Genomic DNA, 21289 nt, shown 5'->3' with positions numbered 1-21289 from the left:
TTCCACCTCTCTTGAGTCCAACAACCTGTGACAAACATAGCAATAATTTAGGATATGAATATTTCTTTTAAAATCATTCCTTAATGACACTGGTGAAATGATCAAACAAGTTCCAGCAGCTGGAAATTCATTCCAATGCAGACACAAAAAGAACTGGAGTTGTGTTTTAGCACTTTCTTCTCAGTTATACCCCAAAGATTCACTCACAACCCACAATGATTTCAAAATCTTAGTTCTGGGGAATAGTACCCTGGAGCCATAAAATCACACTTGAGATAAGATTTAATTATCCTTTTCACCTTTCCAACACCTTTCAAAAAGTAATCCTTAAAAGCCTTGCAAAAAAGAAAATTACAATTAAGATGATAGCATGCAACAATGATATTAAAAGAAAGACAAACTGCTACATAGGTTTTATAGGAGCTTAAGTTCAACAGCTTTACTCAAAAATATTACAAGTGATACTGTCTGATGGATTTTAGATATTCAGTTTGGGCCAGAGGATGTTAGAGTAAAATAAAACAAACTGATGTTACATCCTAAGAGATCTTTCCATTTGCTTGAGACGTGAGGCTGGAGAAAGCTACCTTAAATAAGTTTCGTGGACCATCACAAGGGAAGGCTCATATTCTAACAGGGTTTCATTCCAGCTGTAAATCACAGCAAGGTGTGTTTCAGCCTCCTCAAGGAGATGGGAAGGGCAGGAGAAAAAATGATGGCTCCTACGTGGTCTTTCCAGATAGATGTTCTTGGTATGAAAAAGACTGCATGGAAACAACTTGTTGAAATGGGAATATTTGCAAACTACCTCTGATCTCACCAATTCTGCCTTTTGTTTTGTGATATATGGTCTGGACACTTCAAATTATTGCATGATAATGCTTTTAACCTAGCAGGCCAGTTTGCATTGAGATGTTGTACTAAGGGACATGGTTTAGTGAGGAAATATAGGTGGTAGGTGGATGGCTGGACTGGATGATCTTGGAGGTCTTTTCCAATCTTGGTGATTCTTTGTTTCTTCTACTCCAATGGGGGAAGCAACATGGAGGCATGTTCCCCCATCAGGCAGCAACAGAAGAGCAACATGGAGGCAACATAGAAGCAACCACCATCCCAGGACGCAGTCAGAACCCTCGGGATGCTAACAGTGAAAGAAGGGCAATTGTTCTCACCTCAGAGATGAAGCTGTGCAAAGAGGCATCAGGGAACAAGCAGGTCCCCGTGTTTAATTCAAGAGGCTGCATCCTTCAAATAGAAGGGATGCTCCCAAGAAGTCCAGAAGAAAAAAACCCAGGATTTTAGTTTCTCAAATCCTTTCTCACTTATACAGTGCTAGACGTTTAGGAGAACAAATTGTCAAGGAAAAAAAAAAATCAATTCCAAAATGTTGCCAAAAGTAACATTTGATAATGCAACATTTCCTTCCTATTTTAGTTAGTCACATTACCACTAGTCAGCCATTAAAGAAGAACTTGATCTGCAAAAGTCACACCTCAACCTCTGGTTTCTCTGGCCTTTGATGCAGGAATACAATTTCCTCAAGACTGAGCTTCACTGAGGTTTGAAACCTCCCAAATTTCAATGACACATTTTTCAGGTTCAGTGCTGTTGATTCTCAATGAAAACAAACTGGGCTGAGCAGTACTACCCCACAGTCCTACTCCCACTTCCTCCCTTTCTTCCTTCTCCTTCCCCTCTCCTCCAAGCTCAGAAGTCTGCTGAAAGGATAATGGGAAACAGGAGGGTGAATCCCTCTGCATGCAAGACCAAACCCACCCACAGCTGCCTTCACCTTACAGCCTGAGATAGGGCATTAGTTGTCACCCTGATAGACACTCCTTTGCAGCTTGTATGTGGAGCAGAGCCCAAACAGCCTGCATTTGGGAGATTTCAGGCACAAAAGGAGGGGAGCCTGGGAGGACAGCCAGTCCTGTGACACTGCTAGCATCTCAGGGGCATTGCAGTCTTATGCTATGGCTTCCATTTTGCTCTCTCTTTCTCTCAATGAATGTATAAAACATTCTCCCACTGTGCACGCGATGCCTGTAGGCAAGGCACACCTCAGAAGAATGGAGAGGGAAGCATTGCCTTAGGCACATACCCTGCAGTGTGCATTACTCGCCCAGCATATGCAAATAAATGGTCAGACGGACCTTCCAGACAAAGGGGGGTCCTGCAGACAGACAGCTAGCTGGAAAACTGAAATGATTTTAATTGCACCAGCAGGAAGCTCTAATTTACCTCCCTAAGAAGCCAGTACTTTTTTGGGTGGGCGTTTTACTCCTGGCAATTGACTGCCTGAAGCATGAAGAGATATCCTCCCAACTGTACGATGGGCAGATGTAGAAAGAAAAGGCTTACAGAGTGTTGGGGAACCCCTTGAAAGTACACTGAGGTTCCTTGAACCAAAGGTTAAATGACAAATTTTATTACATTAGAAAGAGATTAAGAGGGGGAGATAGGGGAAGGAGGAGAAGGAAACGGGAGTTTTAACCAAAGGATGCCCTCCTTTCATAAACATTCCCCAGAATGCTCCTAAAAGGAAAGACTGATCCTCAGTGTTTTGAGTGGAAGGGAAAGGGCACCTACTAATTAGATAAGTAATAAGGAAAAGGTGTGTTTCACTATATATTACCAATGAATCATCAGAGCCAGTCAAACCAAGATTTCTTTCAGTCTTTCCAGAGCAAAGAAAAAAAAAAAACCAACAAAACATTATGCTTTTAATGTGCTTTCAAGCAAGGCCAAATCCTGCTGGTACTACTTTTAACTTATATGAAGAAGGTGAACGTACTTGTTGAACTGAGCAGCCAAATCACCGCAAAGAGAATTATTTTATGTAAAAACCAACCACCATATCCCTCTGAAGCAACACAAATGCCTTCAAGGGAAGTTGGAAAATGTAAATCACTGGAAACCCTGAATACCCAATAAATCACTGGCAAGCAGGCCTGGGTTTCAGCGCCAAAGAGAAGTAAAGCAAAAGAGTTTCAGAGTCCAGCAAAGACAGAAAGAAAGCGTTCATTGTACTGGATATGGCACACGATCCATATCGGACCTTTGCGCACCATGCTGGGATGAAGAATTTACACGGATGCAAGAAAGTGGGAGGTGTTAAGAAGGGTATGGCACCAGAGTTTACACAAGTGTTATCAGTGTTAGAATAATGCTTATCAGTTTACAGTATTTGACTTTGCATAGCTCAAAGGAGAAACAAGAGATAAAACATCCAAACCACGTGGCTTTACCTGAAGCCTGCAGAAGGGTTAAGTTCTCCAGTTGAAAGTACACCCAATCAAATTCATCTTGTATATCTGAGCTCCAGTAGAGGAGACCGCTCCAGTGAGGGTTAAGATAATAATGCATTGGTAAACATTTTGACTATTGCATATACTGAAACGTAGCAGAAGGAATATTGTATTGTGGAGATGGTTTATCACATAAACAACTATTCAGCATAATTCTTTGGAAGACACTTAGGTACACACTTGCCTTTTATAATAAAGAGCTAAGTGATTCCTGTGCACGTCAGAAGACTTCACTAACCTAGTTGTACTGCGTTTCTGAAGCCAATGCAACTATGCTGATTTATATCAATTCAAGAGCTGACTGTCCAAGATTAATTCCTCTACAGCAGTACAAAGTAGGAACACAGCTGAGACGAAATATCATGCTTCCATACCAGAGAGCCAGTCAGCAACAGCTCCTGTGAATAGTTAAGGAAAAGCATAGCAAACACTTCACTAATTCGACAGCTGAGCAGACTGAAGCGTATCTACGTGTAGATGAATGAGACTTGAAGGTTTCAGCTGCCTCTTCGTGGCATCAGAGTTGCATGTATTCATACAGTGCTAAATCATCCCAAGTCAGAAATCTAAATTTCACTCATACGCACTTGTAGATGGAACAGCATTTCAACAGGGAAAAAAAAGGTAAATGAATAGGCCACAGATCTTTAATCTGGTAGGAGAAATGAATTTGGAGGTGATTAAAATCTAAAGAATTGAACATAGCCTACAGCAAAGGGTCATCGAATGAAGCCCGTAGGAGCTATTTCAAAACAAACCAAAGGAAGTCTAACAGCTCCATTGAAGAGCCATGAAGAGTCACCTGTAGATCTCCTTAGAAAGGACGCTGACACTACAAAATATTTACTATGGTTGAAAGTGAAAACTAGACAAGTTCCTGGAAGAGAGGTTTGCTGGGGGCTAATAATTAGAAATACTGCACAAGGTTCAGAAAATCCTTTGGTTTGAAAGCACTAGAAGGCTCGGAGATTATTGGGAAGGAAGTACCATGCTTGCTTAATCTTCTCTAAGCATCCACTTATAGCTAAGGTTAGGATTTGCTGAACTTTTGTTCCGAAGCAGTATAGCTGCTTTTATTCTATCTACATTTCCATCAAGTTTCTGATTGTCAGTTTATCTTTAAGTATGAAGAGAAACAAAAAGATGAAAACTGGAAAATGATAATAAATGGTAAACAATATCCAATAAAAAGGAGCAGAGGACATTAAAATGCAATATGCAGCCGCTACAGGTAAGTAATTTAATTGAAAAGGTGGTGAGAGTCCCAGAAGTAGTTTTAACGTGCACTATGCACTGCTGAGGTTCTTCTTTAAAAGCACTGCCCTGCAGAAAGCAGCTCTTACTTTGGGCTAAACAAACTATGGGGAAACAGATGCAACAGATCTGAGAAAGGTGCTTTGGGATAAACACCTCTGTGGCAAATCGGCCATTTACAAAACCCATGCAGCTTCAGAATCAAAATGTAGAGATTTTGTTTCCAGACAGATCATCTTTGGATTATGCATGTGAAAATAGAGCATAATACCTACTTGACTAATAAATTCATTCCTGCTATAAATCTCTGAATCAAAGGTTATTTTCCACTCTGCTACAGACAGCTTTATGGTCAGAAACAAATACGGCAGAGGTTCACTTACCAAAGGATCTTAAAAAGTTCCCTTTCTTTGATTAAACACATCTATTTCTGCAGGGTTCGGTAAATGCATGAATGGAACATGTGATGAGCTGTTCACACAGTATTTATTTCTAAAGTACTCCATAAATCTTCTCATCCTCTTATTTTCCTGTTGTTGTTACTGTTTTTCCTAGCACGTCTGCCTACTAAGCACTCAAACATTTGGTAGCTGCTTGCGGACCTTCGCCTGATGCCCTTCACTGCTATACAAAATGCTCAATGATTGCCCAGAAATGCACTGCCTCCTAGGTCATACTGCTTAAATATTTCCAAGATCTCAGCTAAGAACTTTCAAGGCGTGCCTCTGACATCTAGATACCTCATGAAGTATATATGACATTGCTGGAAAAGGGGACAGGAGAGGAGTGGAGGTGAAGAAAAATTTTCCCTAAGCTAAAAAAACACCTGAGGAAGTCAGTCGAGGGTGCAGATGAAGTTTTCTAGGGTGTCACTTTCCACTGTCACCTGGATTTCCTGACAAGAAGATACAGGCTTAATGAAAAATGCCACACTGTCAGCATGATCTGGCTTAGAAACAAACAAAAGGGTGAAGTAAGCAAGACAGCTTAAATGTGATAAATTAACTCCTGGCCCTGAAAGTCCAGCTTTATTTCCAATGGCCAGAAGTAAAGTAAAGCCACCACCTAAGGAGGAAACATTTTCATTTGAGCTTACGTGGATGATGGGATCTGCAGAGCAATGTATGCTGTTTGCTTGTGGTGTAAGACAAGGAGTTAGGATTTGACAGCCCAATTTAAAAATAAAGGAAGAGCAAAGACATAACACTGGTTTGCACAAAATATAGCACAATTCATGGTAGTAGAGACCTGAAGAAGGATGGTTCAAATGATCTTGCTAAGACATAGAATCAAACCTGAAAAGAATAGGGCAAAATTAAACAGAGACAAGTATAAAGTGAAGTATACACTAAATGTTCCAGTTGGAGAGATGAAACACTTAACTGCTCAAATACAGCATGCATCTAAACAGTAGCTCCCCAGATTCAGGATAAGGGGATACTGGATCAGAATCAACCTGGCTCTGCTGTTAAGAAAATAGAGAACTGGAACAAGGCTGGAATAGACAAGAGCTCCTCTGAAAGTAATGCTTCCTGCCTTATCATGTTGGCGCACAACATCAGAGGCAGATGGTGGTGGTATGGCAGTAGAGTTGAACCTTCCCACTGGTATTCCACTACATTTTGGTGTCGTGTGACAGATGGCAACACAGAGGCAGTCTGATAGAATGGCATCTGACGGGGAAGCGTATGAAGCAAAGGTCAATGAATTCCCCCATATGGAAAGAGCGGCACCCATTAGCGTTCACTGACACCTGTTCAACATTTATGGAGACCCAAGGGTGGATGTGAACACCATGAGGTGGTGGGTAGCGTGTTTCACCAGCAGTGACATGAAGAGTGTCTCAATTAGCTCACCTGTGTGAATCAGCAGATTCTAACCAGGGAACTGTGCACAGAGCTGAATACGTGCTTCAGTGCATTGGAAATGATGGTGCCAGCTTGGGCCCACAAATGCTCACACAAGAACAGAAAGAACGCTGTATGTGAGTTTGTCAGGACCTATTGAATCAATACGAGGCTGAAGGTGACAGCTTCCTGGATCACATCGTTACCAGTGATGAGATGTGGTGTCATCAGTACAAAACAGAGTCAAAACAGCAGTCCATGGAGTAGCGACATGTCAATTCCCCACTGAAGAAAAGCCTGAAGACACAGTCCTCAGTGATTCTCCTGGATTTCCTGGAATCCAGATGTTGTGAGGTGAGGGGGGGGAAGAAAGGGAAGAAGGCCTCCCTGGCCCCTTTCACTCTCCTGCCCCCCTTTCAGGGAGAAGAAAAACAAAAAATGACCCAATTAAGATAAGGAGAGAAAATGAATTTACTACAGATGGTAAAAGAATGTAAGATAATGATATAAAACTATCAACTCTGAGCACTATGTTGCAACACTGACTAAGCTGAAGGCTCACACTTCCAGAGTCAGGCCAGAGAAGAAGACAACCTCTCCCTTGCAACACAGTAACACCAGACCCCACATCATTTTGAAGACACTGCTATCTTGGCTAGACTGTCCTACCACACTCACTGTATTGTCCAGATTTGGCACCTTCTGACTTCCACCTGTTCAAACTGATGGGAGATGGACTACCAAGGCAAAGTGGTGTGATGCTGTCACAGCAGCAATAAATCAGCGGGTCACCTGCTGGTGCAGATCTTTACGAGTGCAGCATGCAGGCTCTTGTTCATCCCTGGTGAAAATACATAGCTAATGCTGTGTTGAAAAATAGTGTTACGTAGCTGAGAATTCACTCTATCACATAGTATCATCATGCTCCTTGTATCTTTGTAGTTTCCATGGAAATAAATAGGAGGCATTACTTACGGAGTGAACTCTGTATAAACAGAACATATGGGCTGCAAAACATACAGAGTAAGTCTCTGCTATCTGCACTGCCCATCGGTTTCAAACAAACACCACATCCATTGCAAGAAAGAAGTCGAGCTAGTGAGAGTCCAGAGAGCAACAAAACTGATCCATCCAGGAGGCACAACCTGCTAGAAAGACTGAAATAATCAGACTGTTTAGTGTAAGAGAAGACAGACTGAAAAACAAGCCAGACATTCATGATGTACACAACTGGCATGGTGCAAGAGGAGCATTTCTTCTTCTCAGAAGTGCAACAGAGGAAAATGGGGACAAAATTGCAGTGATGCTCAGGATCAAGCAGATACAGGGCAGCACTGGGATGGACTGCCTTGAGAAATTATACAACTCCCACCACCGTTTGTCCCTCACACAGGGCTGCACAAATGTATCGCAGGAATCATCCGTACTACCTGGACTGCCATAACATACAGAGTCCAATAAAAATGGGGCTGAAAGCAGTATTCAATGACAGAATGAATCGGATTAAAGGACTTTCCCTTAAGTCATTCTCAGTTCCATTCAGTGAAACTTTCAGGTTGGAAAGGATCACTAAGAGCCACCAAACCTTGCTTTTGTAAGTACAGAGCTACATCTGCACAGAAAATACGCAGACTTCCATGCATCCTCCAGCTGCATCTGTTTGCCACGACTTACATCATCAACACCATTTTGAGGCTTCTTGAACATCTGAGAAGCGGCAGAGTAATGAAGGGGAGAGCAAGCTTTGTGCTGACATGGCTTCACAGGGAGACATAAACATCCCCGCTTTGTGTTTCTCTACTCTTCATCCTCATCCTTCTTCCCTTGGAGTTAGCTCAGGCATCCCCACTCAATGATGCACCAGGCTGCTCACAAACACTTCTCTGGTTAGGAGCTTTCTTCTTCTCTCCCTCCTTTCCTGATAGATAACTCTATTAAAAAGGATCTCTGCTGCCCTCTTTCACTAATTAGTCCGCTGAATGCAACAGAGCTGTAAGAGAGAGGATAGCACTTAGGAGAGAAGCAGGCCATCCTACCAAAGACAATGCCAAGGACTCATTCTATCCTGAGCACACCAACAGAAATTTAAGCAATTGTGACTTAAAATATTACACATATAGCATCCGCAATATATCCACATCGGGAGAATTGTTTGTAGTTCCAATGGCTCCATAACAAAACTGCAAATAAAGGAGAGCACTGCGGAGAATGCACAGACGGCAAAGGGAAAACAGAAGTCAGGAACAGGCGGCCCTTTTGGTCCTTCTGTGGGAGCACTCTTAACATGGCCTCGACTTTCCCAGCCACAATACGTAGCATTTGGGGATAATCAAAGTCCTGACTGCTTCATGTACGTCATCTCTACGGGCTAAGACAATAAGCTACGCTGTGGCTCCTCAGGGAATTGTTTGATGGGAATCTCCAGCAGCTTCAGTAAGCAGCACAAAGTGGACTGCGCAGCCCAGGGAATCCAGATCTGCTGATTTAACTGCCCTACCTTTATTCTTTCTGTCACTAGCTGCAAGCACCAAACACCAGTCAGACTCAGTCACTGGTTTTAATTGAAAGCATACGCAAATGTTGCTGAATATTTTTAAGTGGGTCTTTGAAAGAGATGAAGAAAGGTACCTTCTATTAGTCACACTTCCAAGTTGTTTGTTTGTTCTTGGAATGGGGTTGTAACACCGTCAGTTCCAGTGCACGAATTACTTCAGTGGGCTAGAGCAGGTTGCTTGCCAACCCTTAAGTGTCTCCTAGAGTTACCGAGTCTCTCTCACTCTGTGTTACTAAATGTGACCTACCCCTGCAGTGCATCACAACGCACCAGGGAGCCTGGTGGATACACTCCAATAGTGCTTCAGCCAGCAGGGAAAGAACATCCAAAAAACTACCATCGAATGTTAAGACAGCCTCAAGCACACTTCAGGTCTAGTCACAGCAATATCTGCAAGTAAGACAGCAAAGCTTGATAAATAACTGCTGTATGTTCCTTTTGGTGTGGAGCAGCCCAAGGTGCTGTGGTTCCCAGAGGGAACGCAGGGTGAAGGTTGGCACCTCCTGGATGGCTGCTCCTCTCCTGCACCATGCAAGTACCACGCAGCTCTTGCACATCCAGCTGTGTGCTGCCCGAGGACCTTCCCGAGCAGTCTTTTGTCCTGTACCCTCCGCAGCCTAAAGTCTGAGCAAGAGCTCCCTTGGCTTCTGGCTGGAAGGCAGAAGGGTGCGATCATCGCAATGAGAAAAATCTCACATACTGGTAAACAAGAGTAACGCTGCCATCCAGCCTTCAAAAGAGTGGGGATGCCAAACAGTCGTGAATCAGTAGGAGAAATATGACTTTAAAGCCCTAACAAAGGGCAACAGATGGGAACAGAGCAAAGTGCTCACAAACTTCATCTGGAATAACTGTCTCTTTATAAAACCGCTCCAAATATGAACAATCCTCGGACATCTGCAATTAAATCCCCCATTAATCCCAGCGATATTTTAAAGGCGGTTGAGCCAGGCTACTAATCGAGCTATCGACAGGCTGAAAATGAAACCAGGAGGAGAGAGATGGGGAAACAAAACAAGAGAAGAGCCAGAATGCAAAGTTAAGAGACGGGGCTGCTTCTCCACCTCCACCTGCCCGTGATTCAGACCCTCCGGTAGGCTTTACCTTTGGGTGCTGCAGTGGTTAGGGCTTGGGTGTTTCCGACTCACCCTGATTTCCCACACGCTCAAAGGAATGAAGATAGGGAAAATATCTCCACTTCTGTATTATGGAAACCTTGCAATTAATAATTGAGAATCTTTTTATCTCTCTCTCCCTTTTTCTTTCAGAACTAGAGTGCTCTCTTCAGCTTGTTAAGCTTAGTTCACTCCCACTGATAATTCACTAGAGATCATAATTTATGGACAATTGAAGCTGCAGAAACATCTCTTAGAAGGAATAGAGCAGATCCATAGCAACAATTCTTCAGGGGAATATTAATCCCCAGCTTTATGTAGTGCTAAGTGTACAATAGTAATCAGAACTTGAGTAGAAGCTGCTAATCATTGAGGGAAAAGGCTGTATAAAGAATTCATAATGGAATTAGCCTGCGGCAAACAAAGAAAGACAAAATTAAATCAGCCATCAAATTGCACCAAGGAATTTTAATTTACAGGTTAATGTAGGATTATGTAACTAATCACAGCTAACATTTTCAATGAACAACCAATAAAATCCTGCTCTTTTTTTTTTTTTTTTTTATTCCTGCTAATGGTATTCCAATAACACACCCTTATCACTGTATAATGTGTTAAGAATGATTCTCAAAAATTCTAAAAACCTCCCAAAAAGCATTACGACGGAACAATCAATGCATAATGCCAGCTTTCAGTTAATTAGCATAAATATACATCCAGATGATCTACTGTTAGGTCCAATCCAATCCAATAAAGTTCCTTTGAGTCTGCATAGGACAGATTTACATAACCAAATGTGCATAAGTGCAGCTTTAAAATATATGCATGGCTTCCAAAGAGGGAGATGCAGCAATCTGAGAAGCCTCCAAATTAAATAAGTCAAACAACTTCTGAGTACTAAAGTGCATCAGCTAATTCTAAATAAAACCCTTATTATAGATTTTTATATCAATACAGCATTTATATTCTATGACATATGCACAAAGGATTGCTCTAACCGAGTTTGTGCTGTTTATAATATGAACATCATAAAAAAGAATAAGGTTTCTGGGATAAAAAGTTGATTTGCTTCCCCTCGAGACAAAGGAGAGACCCTGCCTTTGACCCACTTATATTCTGATATTGGCCAACACGAGGAGATTAAAAAAAGACTGAAAGGAAGAAAGTCTCAACGTTCTAAAAATGCATTTAAAGATCAATTGTTAATGTATGCAAATATACAGAAAGGACTCGCGTAACTCTTTGCACGTTTTTAAAGGGGAACTCCAAAATTACTCCGCACGCTTCAAAACACATCGGCTTAATCAAAAAGATATTTTTTTGGCAACATATGGCAGCATGAAAATTTTTATAAATTGAGTAAAAAGCATTTTCATAAGCTTTACTTCACTTAAGAGGAATGCTGGGAAGAAAGGCAACGGCATTCTTCCTGCATATGTTTTTCTTGTTCCGAACAATGTGGGAAAACCTCATTGTATTTAAATCTAACAGTTCATTTTGTGGAAGCAGCAACATTCTGCCCATTTATTAGCATAGGAGGTTTGGGGTTGTGGGTTGCCTTTCCTCTTTCTTTTCTTTTTGTTTTTCTCCCCTTCCTTTGATAAAGTCTAATTTTAAGATGCACGCTTCCCAAAAAACATTATGGTGTCAATTGCACTACCCTTCAGCAATCCTGTAATAACTTTATTCAACCATTTCTAATTATAATTATATTTTCAATTCCTTTTAGCTATAGAAACTCTTTATCAATCAGAGCACAAGACAGAAAATTACTTTATTACAGCTACAGCTCGTTAGTCTGAGTGCTCTTAATGAAGCAGCCTCATAATCAGATGAAAATCATGCTGAAGAAAACTTGCATCATTAGTCTGGGCCTTAATTACCAAGAAATATAGTCACTAACAATGATACTCCATTTCATGATACGGTGCATGCACCTTCTCCAGTACTTGCAATTAATAATTCCGCAGACTGCTACAGAATCTTTCTATTTATTCATAACAATGGCGGGGAAAAAATTCTAAATTTAATTGAGCGGCTCCGGATGCACTCTCTCGCTCTCCCCTGCTCAGATTAAAATGTCAAAAGGCTAATATTCTATCTTACAATAATTCATCATTTTAATTACATATTTTATGTATGTGAAATGTCCTTTTTTTTTTTTTTTTTCTCCTCCTCTCGATCATTTAAGGCGACATTTTGGGGGGGACGTGCGTAGGGGAAAAATCTCTCTGGTTAGGTAGGTGGCCCACGCCGCACAGAGCAGCAGTGAACGGGAGAAAAAAGCATTTATTTTCATTGCCAGTGAACGAGATCCGTGTTGGATAAGCTTCAGACATAAGCAGGAGACATTCATTTAAATTAATGACGGCCTTCATCCTGTACACTTATTGGTAAGGACGGAAAGATTCTCAAGTGAGGAATATGTTGATCCCTAAAATCCTTTATGAATACGATCCATCACAGGGTTAGTAACTTCTGTACGCAAGGCTCTTCTAATCTGCTGCATTTTCTCTATGCTTTCACCCCGAGTACGCTCCTCTTAACTCTCCAGAAAGCTTCCAGCACACAAAAGCATGAGGAAATGCAGTTAACGAGAGCCCCCTTTGGCCAGCTAACGAACCCACTAACAGATCAGATCCCATTCCTCAGCGCCGAACACCTGGAGGATTTTTTTTTCACTCCAATTTGCTGCACAGAAAACGATTCCGCAGACCTCAGTGGGAACGTTCACAACTCGCAGTGCTGCCTGAGATCTGTACCTGCTCCTGCCTTCTCCCTGTCATACCTCGCTGTCACTGAAGCAGGGCGGGCTCCCAAGGGCGATAATGAACACGGCTTTCCAGCATATTAACCGGAGCAGCGAGGGGGTACTGCTGCTTCGTCAGCTGCAAAGCTGTGCATCGTAAACTGTGGATTCTGCTCAACATCGGAACGGTTTGACACCGAAATATCGGACATGGTGATTGTTGCAAACTGCCTTGTGCTCGGTGCTCTCTGAGTAAGTCATGTTACAGTAGAAAGATACTGAATTAGACTTAAGTTACCGAGCCTGAGATTAATCTCAAGGGCATAAGCTGAACAACTTAACTCCTTCATACCACTGAACTTCCTCACGCTCACACACCGTGCTGTGCTTTCATGCAGGCACTTCCAACAAGAGCTATTATGCAGGCGAGACGAACTTGCCATACAGATACTCCCATACACCGCCTTTCAACACTGCGCTCCTCAAGGCACCCACGATCTCTGGCAAATTACTGTCACCTTTTAAAGCCCTTCACTTCCTCGCCTCAAACAGAAAGGAAGAAGCTCCCTCCTCTGTTTGTGCTGCTGCCTGTGAGTGGAACAACCAAGGGCTACTCAGCAAGAAAAGGAAAGCAAGAAAATCAGCCTGGAGTCCTACAAAACAAATCTGTATCTAGATAGAAAAATGAATAGTAATATTTAGAAGAAAAAAAAAAAAGAAAAACACGTCTTTCTATCTCCAACTACTCTTATTTTTTCTTCCCTCCTGCCACGCCTCAGTATTTCTTTTAGGAGAACTTCTTTTACGTAGTTGCTTCAAGAATTTGTATCTGGCACCGGCAGCCGACGGAGACAAGAGACCGACACGATGGGCTGCCGTGGCAATTCCTCTGTTCCTACTGCATTCCTGCACTGTGCTTTTTGGCATCACGTATGGTGAAAAAAAAGAGCGTATTTAGAAACGTGACAACTGGAAAAAAATATTCTTAAACCTTACAGTGCCTTCTAAAGTTGCAGAGTAAAATGAATTTATACTATGACTATCGCTTGCCAAAAACCGTGGGCTTGCAGTAAACCAAATGGGGTAAAAACCTGGCTCTGAGAGGGATTCTGAGGTTTTGGCTCCATCCAACAAGTATGCTTATAAACTTATTGTATAACTTACTGGCAAGAGAGCAGCACCAGACTGACCTCCACTTGCATCACAGAAATTACACATTCATTGTCTTTGCGGAGAAAATGTTCTTATGGTACCATATTAATATCCTTTGTGGGTTGGGTCATGAATCAGCATTGGCAGCCGCCCTTGGAGCCGCCTGCCTGCCAGCCTTCCCAGCTGGAAAACTGGTAAGGCGGAGAGGCCTATACGTAGGGGAAGTAATGGTTTCCCAGTTCCAAATTGATTCATACATGAAGCCGCTCGAGTTTAAAGCTCCTGGCCTGCCAAGAGCTCGGTCCAACACATACACAGACCGGAGTGCTCACACTCCGCGGCAGTGAGGGGAGGCCTACGCCTGCCGCCCCACACGGCCTGCCTTGAGCTCATGGGTCTTGCCAGGTGGTGGGGCTCCCACTGAGGACAGAGACCGCTCAGTCTGATTTACTTAAATAGAGATTACGGTAGTTCTTAAATATTATTTATTTTTAATACTTTGTCTCTTTCTCTTTTTTTGCAGCCTGCCACTACGGAAGGGCACACAGGCACAGAAGCAGCCCCTGCACTGCCTCACGTCGCAGGGCAGGGGCAGGCCCGCGCCCCACCGCCCCCGGCTCGCCCGAGCGGCCCCGCCGCCCCACCCCGCCGTGCCTGGGGGCCCGGCGCCCTCTGCCGGCCGCCCGACGCCAGCCCGTGAGACCACGGGTTCGAGCCCCGGCCCCGCCGGGTTCCAGCACGCTACAGCAAGCCCTGCGAGTGCTCCCGGTGCCCAACGCTCCATCCTTCCGGCTAATCAACACCATACTATCCCATAGTCTAAGCCCAAACAAAAGACACAGAGAAACCAGGACAAGCAATCATTTCTGTCTACCCACAAACAAGAGCACTGTCAGAAATGCCATCTATAGGCACAGGAGCCGTGTCCCTTCCCTAACTTGGCTGACAGGAGGAGCATCACAATGAAAGCTCTCCAAACGCACAGGGCCAGGGGTCTGCAAGGCAACATTCTCTGTGGCCCGGTCACTGGGAGTTACGTTCACCACAGTTTGGTCACCAGCCATCACCTAACAGGCCTTCAGCCCTGCCACCACATTGGTATGCCCACAGGTGCATGGAGCAAGTGCTGGATTTTACCTGTAGGCATCTTCCTGAAGTTTGATTTCAGCTTCCCAGTCCATGGCCATGGACTACAGTTTAGCAATCAGATCAGCCTAGAGCTGCAGCTCCCCATGTTTCATCCTCTTAGATCCTGCTCCAGATAACAGCTTACCGCTCCTCTTCTTCCTCAGCACGTTTCATGCCAGTGTTCCAATAGCCTTCCAGCAGCTAACTGGGATTAGTGTGGTACAGCCCTGCATTCTGTACAAGCACCATAACTGTGGATTCCCAAACGTGTGGATTCCCAAACATATGGATCCCAGCCGTAGGTGTGCACTGCTCCTCTGAGCTGCCACCAACTGCCACAGACACTTCCCATGTCACCTGGCCAGTCTGCATGCAGGCAGCCAGCAGGGCAGGGTGAGCACCAGGAGGACGCTTCAGCCATGGAGGCAGCCAACTGCTGTGATAGCATGAAAACTACTTCCTTTTCCTTCTCCAACACCATTGCCTCACCTCCTCTCCTCCTGCAACCTGGCAAGTCTGAAGATTTATTTCCCCCACGTTCAATGGGAGAAGGGAACGATGGGGTTTTTCTTTTTAGTAGCACGGTGATTCTTTTTGTTTGTATTTTTTACACTGCCAATGGGCACAGGGTGAGGCAAGTCCATGCAAGCGTGCAGCAATAGTGCTGCAAGCTCCATCAGCCCAAGTGGCTCATTGCCTGGGGATGCTGGTGGAATACGTGGGCTTCCGCTTGACTACTCAGGATGTCCTTGAAATTGCTGGGTCAGGAGGAAAGGTGAGGTGCAGGAGGAGGTAAACGATGAACAGACAACAAAGCCCTAAAAACCAGTCAAAATTCATGGCCTTTCAGCTCCCACTCCCATGATCCAGCAAGACAGCCTCACACCCTCACAGCAGCCCATGATGAAGTTATCAGATGATGCAAGTTTATCAGTTCTTTCTTCATGACCATCTACTGAATTACCCCTCAACCTGCATCTTCAAGATGCAAGACTTTCTAAGAGCCAGAGACAGGAGCAGAGTTTTTTTCTTGCTGTTGAGTGCTTTTTTTTCCCCCTCCTTTCTGTAGATGACGTCTTTTGTATTATTTACTCAATGGGATCACTGCCTGTCCACTGAAGAGTCTATTTTAAATATCAACACAGGTTGGCATTTTAAGAGTTATTTAAAAATCTCACCAGTCACAGAACGTTTAATTATTGCAAACATCTTTCAAAAAATTCCACAGTGAATTTCTTTCGCCAAGTGATTTATTTCGGATATAATTTCTGTTTAATTAATAGGGGATTTAGCTCTGACCTGGAGGGTGTGAGAACCAGCAGAGGAGCTGTAGTTGAGTTAGTTTAACATTAAACCTGCCCATGCCTGTTGGAGGCTGAGAACAAAATTGGGCTGGCACTTACTCAGCTGCTGCTACCCAGCATATTCTCATGTTGATTGCAATGGAAAAATTGTAAAGGCAAACAGAACTAGGGGAAAAAAAATTAATCACAGGAATACGAACGTTGTGCTTTGTTATTTATTTTAACTATGTATATAATTTGCTATAGAGTATAATTACACCTAATTTCAGCTGAGATAGTATCTGGGCCACACTTTGTTCGTGGTATATTCTCAGAGAGGAGTTTCTCAATCATCTGGCCTAAATTTCCTTACACCTTGAGAACAATTGGAATCAAACACAACAAGGCTATTTGGAAGGGAGGGGTGGGGGGGAATGAATAAGAAAAAAGCTTCCTATTAACAAAAAAAAAAATTACAAATGTGGAAAATGCCTAATCTACGCTTTTTCAACACCACGTTACATCAGAGCCAAATTTTAATATCCTGTAAAAATCTCCTAGCATGACGCACATACAGCTGTCTAATATTGCTGCTTAAAATGCCCCCGCGTTAAATAAGATTCTATGCTGTAAAATTTTGCAAGGTGATAAAACAAAACAAAAAAAAGATGATATAATAAATATAAACCATCTGCATTTTTTTAACAAGCTATTTCAAAACGGATTTCATTTATATTTAGAATTGTTTTGAAGTGTTCTCTTTTTTTTGAGAATGTCCCAGTTACAGTATATTAGGTTTTCAGTAGAAAGATTAAAAGAGCTGACGCACAAATAAACATGCATGCACACCCAGAGCAATTTCCAGAGCTATGAAAGCATTCGATTCTTCAAGGATACTACAGCTGGCTTTTAGTCACATAAAAAGGGTTGGTGTGTGCAATCGGCAGCTCTGGAAAATGGATTCACACACACAAAAATGCATTAAAATGACATTAAGATTTTGGCAACAACCAACATCAGCCAGGAAACTGAGCTTCAGACTAAACTTGCATCCTTAACTCCTTCCATGGTGCTTGCTGAAAGCATCAGTGGCAATCAGCAGGAGCACAAAAGCCACCCTGTTGCTTCTAAGTTCAACTGCAGAGATGCCAAACAGACCCAGGGCACAGCCAGAGGTAGCAGAGGAGGGAGTCATGCTTTGTGGTATGCTCTAGCTACCTACAGCACTGTCTCCTTTAACAGAATCATAACACCTTGTGTCTGTCTACCATCTCCACTGTAAAAGCTTTTCACTTAATTCAACTTCCCCGTGTTACTTCTATTGCTTAAACTTCTACCTCGGCTGGCATAGGGCTCCGAGTGCTTTCTGAGCATTTGTTTCTAAGCTGGTGACACAGCAAAGATACAGCACTGCCCTGACCACCTATCCAAGGGTAAGAGAATTTAAAGGCTCCCAAAACTGTGCGGAGCTTTGCAATGCCCTTGCACCACTGCTCAGCACCTTAAGCCCCTTGCCTCACAGATTGCCATCAGCTGCACCATTCATCCCCCAAAGCTTGTATGTCACAGGCATTTCTCTATTTATTTAAAATTCACTTCAATGTAGCATTTCCAGAACTCATGCAAATGTTCCCTCTTCTCAACCGCACACCTAGAAGAAGTAATGGCTCTGGCTTCAACACTTCCTCTCTACAAACACCTTCCCAAGATTAGAAATCTTTTTTCCCCCAGTACAGGGATGGTCGCTTTGGTATGAAAAGAGTACTTTCTGCCAAACCGAGCAGACAGTAAATAAATGAGATGGGACCGTGACCTACTATGACCTCTTTCCTTCCTTTGCCATTCCCTTTCCCAGTAAAGCAAAAACTGTTAGGAATCGTTACTGGGTCCGCTAAAGAAGAAAGTTGCTTTTAAAAAGAAATGAAGCACCGGATCAGAGCATCAGGCATTTTTCATGTCTACTAATAAACATCTGAGGGGTCATTTATTCAATTTAAATCATTTCTTCCATTAATAAGCAAATGCACTATTATCTTCCCCCTGAAAACAGCCACCAAGAAAGTTAAGTTCATCATCATTAGCAAAAAAGGAGCTTTTATTGGACCTTCACTTTCTATTTCATCATTTAATTACCCGATGCTAACATCTGATCAATGAGATTAAAGTTTGAAAGAGCCAGAGATTTTTCAAGGATGTACTTCTGGATAAAAAACTGTCCATTTACAAGCCCATGCTTTGCCTTTTTTTGGAGCCTCAGCACATTTTTCTACCAATCTCTGTAAAGCAAACACAGAGATTTCTGCCCTCCTTGCTATAGGATATGTGATCCAAATCCTCTATGCCCTGGTGTGCTTCTCTCAGTCTTTCTTTGGCATCCTCACAATTCACTGTCTGCTGTTTGGAATCTCAGATCCTTCAACTGCCAAACATTGCAACACAGACATTAAAATAAAGCAAGTGGCAATAAAATGCTTAACAGGACTGACTTATTGAATCAGGCACGACATACCTATTGCTTAAAGCATGACTGAACTTACAGCAAAGATATGGATGTATTCACACCAACACCAGACGTATACATTCATTTGACTTGAGGGAGTTTCTCTACAAAGATAGTGCTGACAAACTCCATCAGGATGAATCCCCTACCGTGATGTAAAAATACATCAAAGTATTGACACCTTACACAAGACGTTTTAAGGTATAGGATATAGGTTTCTTCATCTCACAAGCATCTGCACACTGAAAGTACTTGAGCTTCTCACTCTGTTTTTTCCTTCTTTACTTTAAGGGCACCCCTCACTGCTCAACTGCTGCCTGAAAATACAGTCTGAGGAATTTCCTAGGAAAGCTTTCAGACTTGCAGTTTTTTAGGTAAATAAGGGGAGAGTTCTCTGCTATCTTAGAAATGGGGAGGAAAAATAATATGACATGACTGACTCCTCATCCCGAATGTCTTAGGTAGAGCAGCCATCCCTAAGCAACTTTTCTTCCCTTCATGTGCAACTTGCTCTGAAAAAAAAAGGAAAATACTAGGAAGAGACAGAGCAGGACTTCATGTCACGTTTGTACAGGCCTCCTCTTGCAGTCTTCATTCACCCAAAGGAAAAAGATGTGATATGGAGAACACCTTTTACCATCTTCCGAATTTCTTGTTTCCTTAGAAGAATATATGCCTAAGTGGAGCTGCCCAGGGAGTCAGAGCTCTCCAAAGGGATAGATACCAAGGCAGCAAGATGGCAAGTTCTCTCAGCAAGGAAGAAGCTGGACTTCCAAACAACAATTTCTCACACATTTCCTAGCCTCCCGCTTTCAGCATCAAGTTTCTCCAGAACCAGTGGTGTTACACTGCCCAGTGTCTGCATAAAAATTTCTGACAAGCAGCTCCACAGAAAACAAGTTAAAAGGATGAGAGACCAAGAGAGACATAGAAGTGCTTGGGGGAGAATGTTTGTCCCTCTAGGCCAGTTCCTCCCAACAAGGAGGGACTAAGTAGAAAATGACCAGATTGGGAAACTTTTTTGTCATTTTCAGATCTACAGGCACATGCAGAGGGCACGTTCCAAAGAACAGGCACACTGAGCACCCAGAAAGAGAAGTCCATTTAGACTTCTTTTAGACAAAGAAGAACCATTTAGGAAGAAGTTTTTTGTACAGAAGGTGGTGACGCACTGGAACAGGTTGCCCAAGGAGGTTGTGGATGCCCCATCCCTGGAGGCATTCAAGGCCAGGCTGGATGTGGCTCTGGGCAGCCTGGTCTGGTGGTTGGCAGCCCTGCACATAGCAGGAGGGTTGGAACTCAATGATCATTGTGGTCCTTTTCAACCCAGGCTATTCTATGATTTAAGAGAATACAATGAATCCCCAGTGCAGAAAAAAAGGAACAAAACTAATTTTCACATTGCCTACAGTTTATCCACAATCCCACCTCCTCTTTGTTCACGAGTACACGTGCTCACACGTGCATGTTCGCGTTCTGGCTGCAACAGCAATGCACTTTCATAATCTCCTTCCTAAGGCTGCTTCAGATGCCATCCTGGTAAGCCTTGGCTCACATACTGAACATGGACTGAGTGAAGATCTGGGTCTCTTCCAAAGCACATGGAGGGGCTCCAGCTGGGCTTGCATCAGATGGCACAGCAATGAATACACATCACCTATTGGTGATCTTCCTGAGCAAACTTGGCTGTTTTGCTTCTACAGGCTGAAGTGCTTACATGCCCAGCTCTAAATGTATTTATGTTGGGACAGGGGAAAAAGACCAAGCCTGCATCCATCAGTAGCAACATGTCAAGAATATGGAAACTGATTATTTTTATTTTTACCTCTTACCTTCCAAAACTCCTATTCTATAAAATGTACTGTGCCAGTTAAGCATGGTCTCTAATATCCATGCAAGGCTGAAGTGCAGCATTCTGCAGCCCAGACCCAGTGTCATTTCATTCCAGTTGAGGTATTCATATTCCACTGTGAATTATTCAGTGGCCCAAATTCCCACAGACTGAGGCAGTAAACTGCTGGGGCAAGATAAGTTCTGCTGCAAAACGGACCAGGGAAAGGTTGCTTATTAATTGCCTACATCCTTACTTTATAGGGGATTGCCCTTCAGGACTTTGCAAAATATGCTAAAATCAGTAGATGGGCTGATGCATAGGCTGGAGCAAAAAGCACTTCAGGACTTTCCTCCTCCTCAGCCAGGAGCAGCAGGTGAAGGAAGGCTTTTCCTCCGCTTAGGTCCGCTTCAGAAACGTTATTCCTCTGACTTCTCTCTTCTCCTTTACATCTTCTGTTGGTGTTTTTCTCCTTCGTGCTACAGTAGAGGTAGTGAATGTTGATGAGGCGATAGTTGGTGTAATTCTAGCGAGACAGCTTTTCAGATAATTTCTCATGACCTCCTTA

Source organism: Gallus gallus, chromosome 3 (genome assembly GCF_016699485.2).
Source record: "Gallus gallus isolate bGalGal1 chromosome 3, bGalGal1.mat.broiler.GRCg7b, whole genome shotgun sequence".
Lineage (NCBI taxonomy): Eukaryota > Metazoa > Chordata > Aves > Galliformes > Phasianidae > Gallus > Gallus gallus.
Note: the sequence above shows the minus strand (reverse complement) of the source record.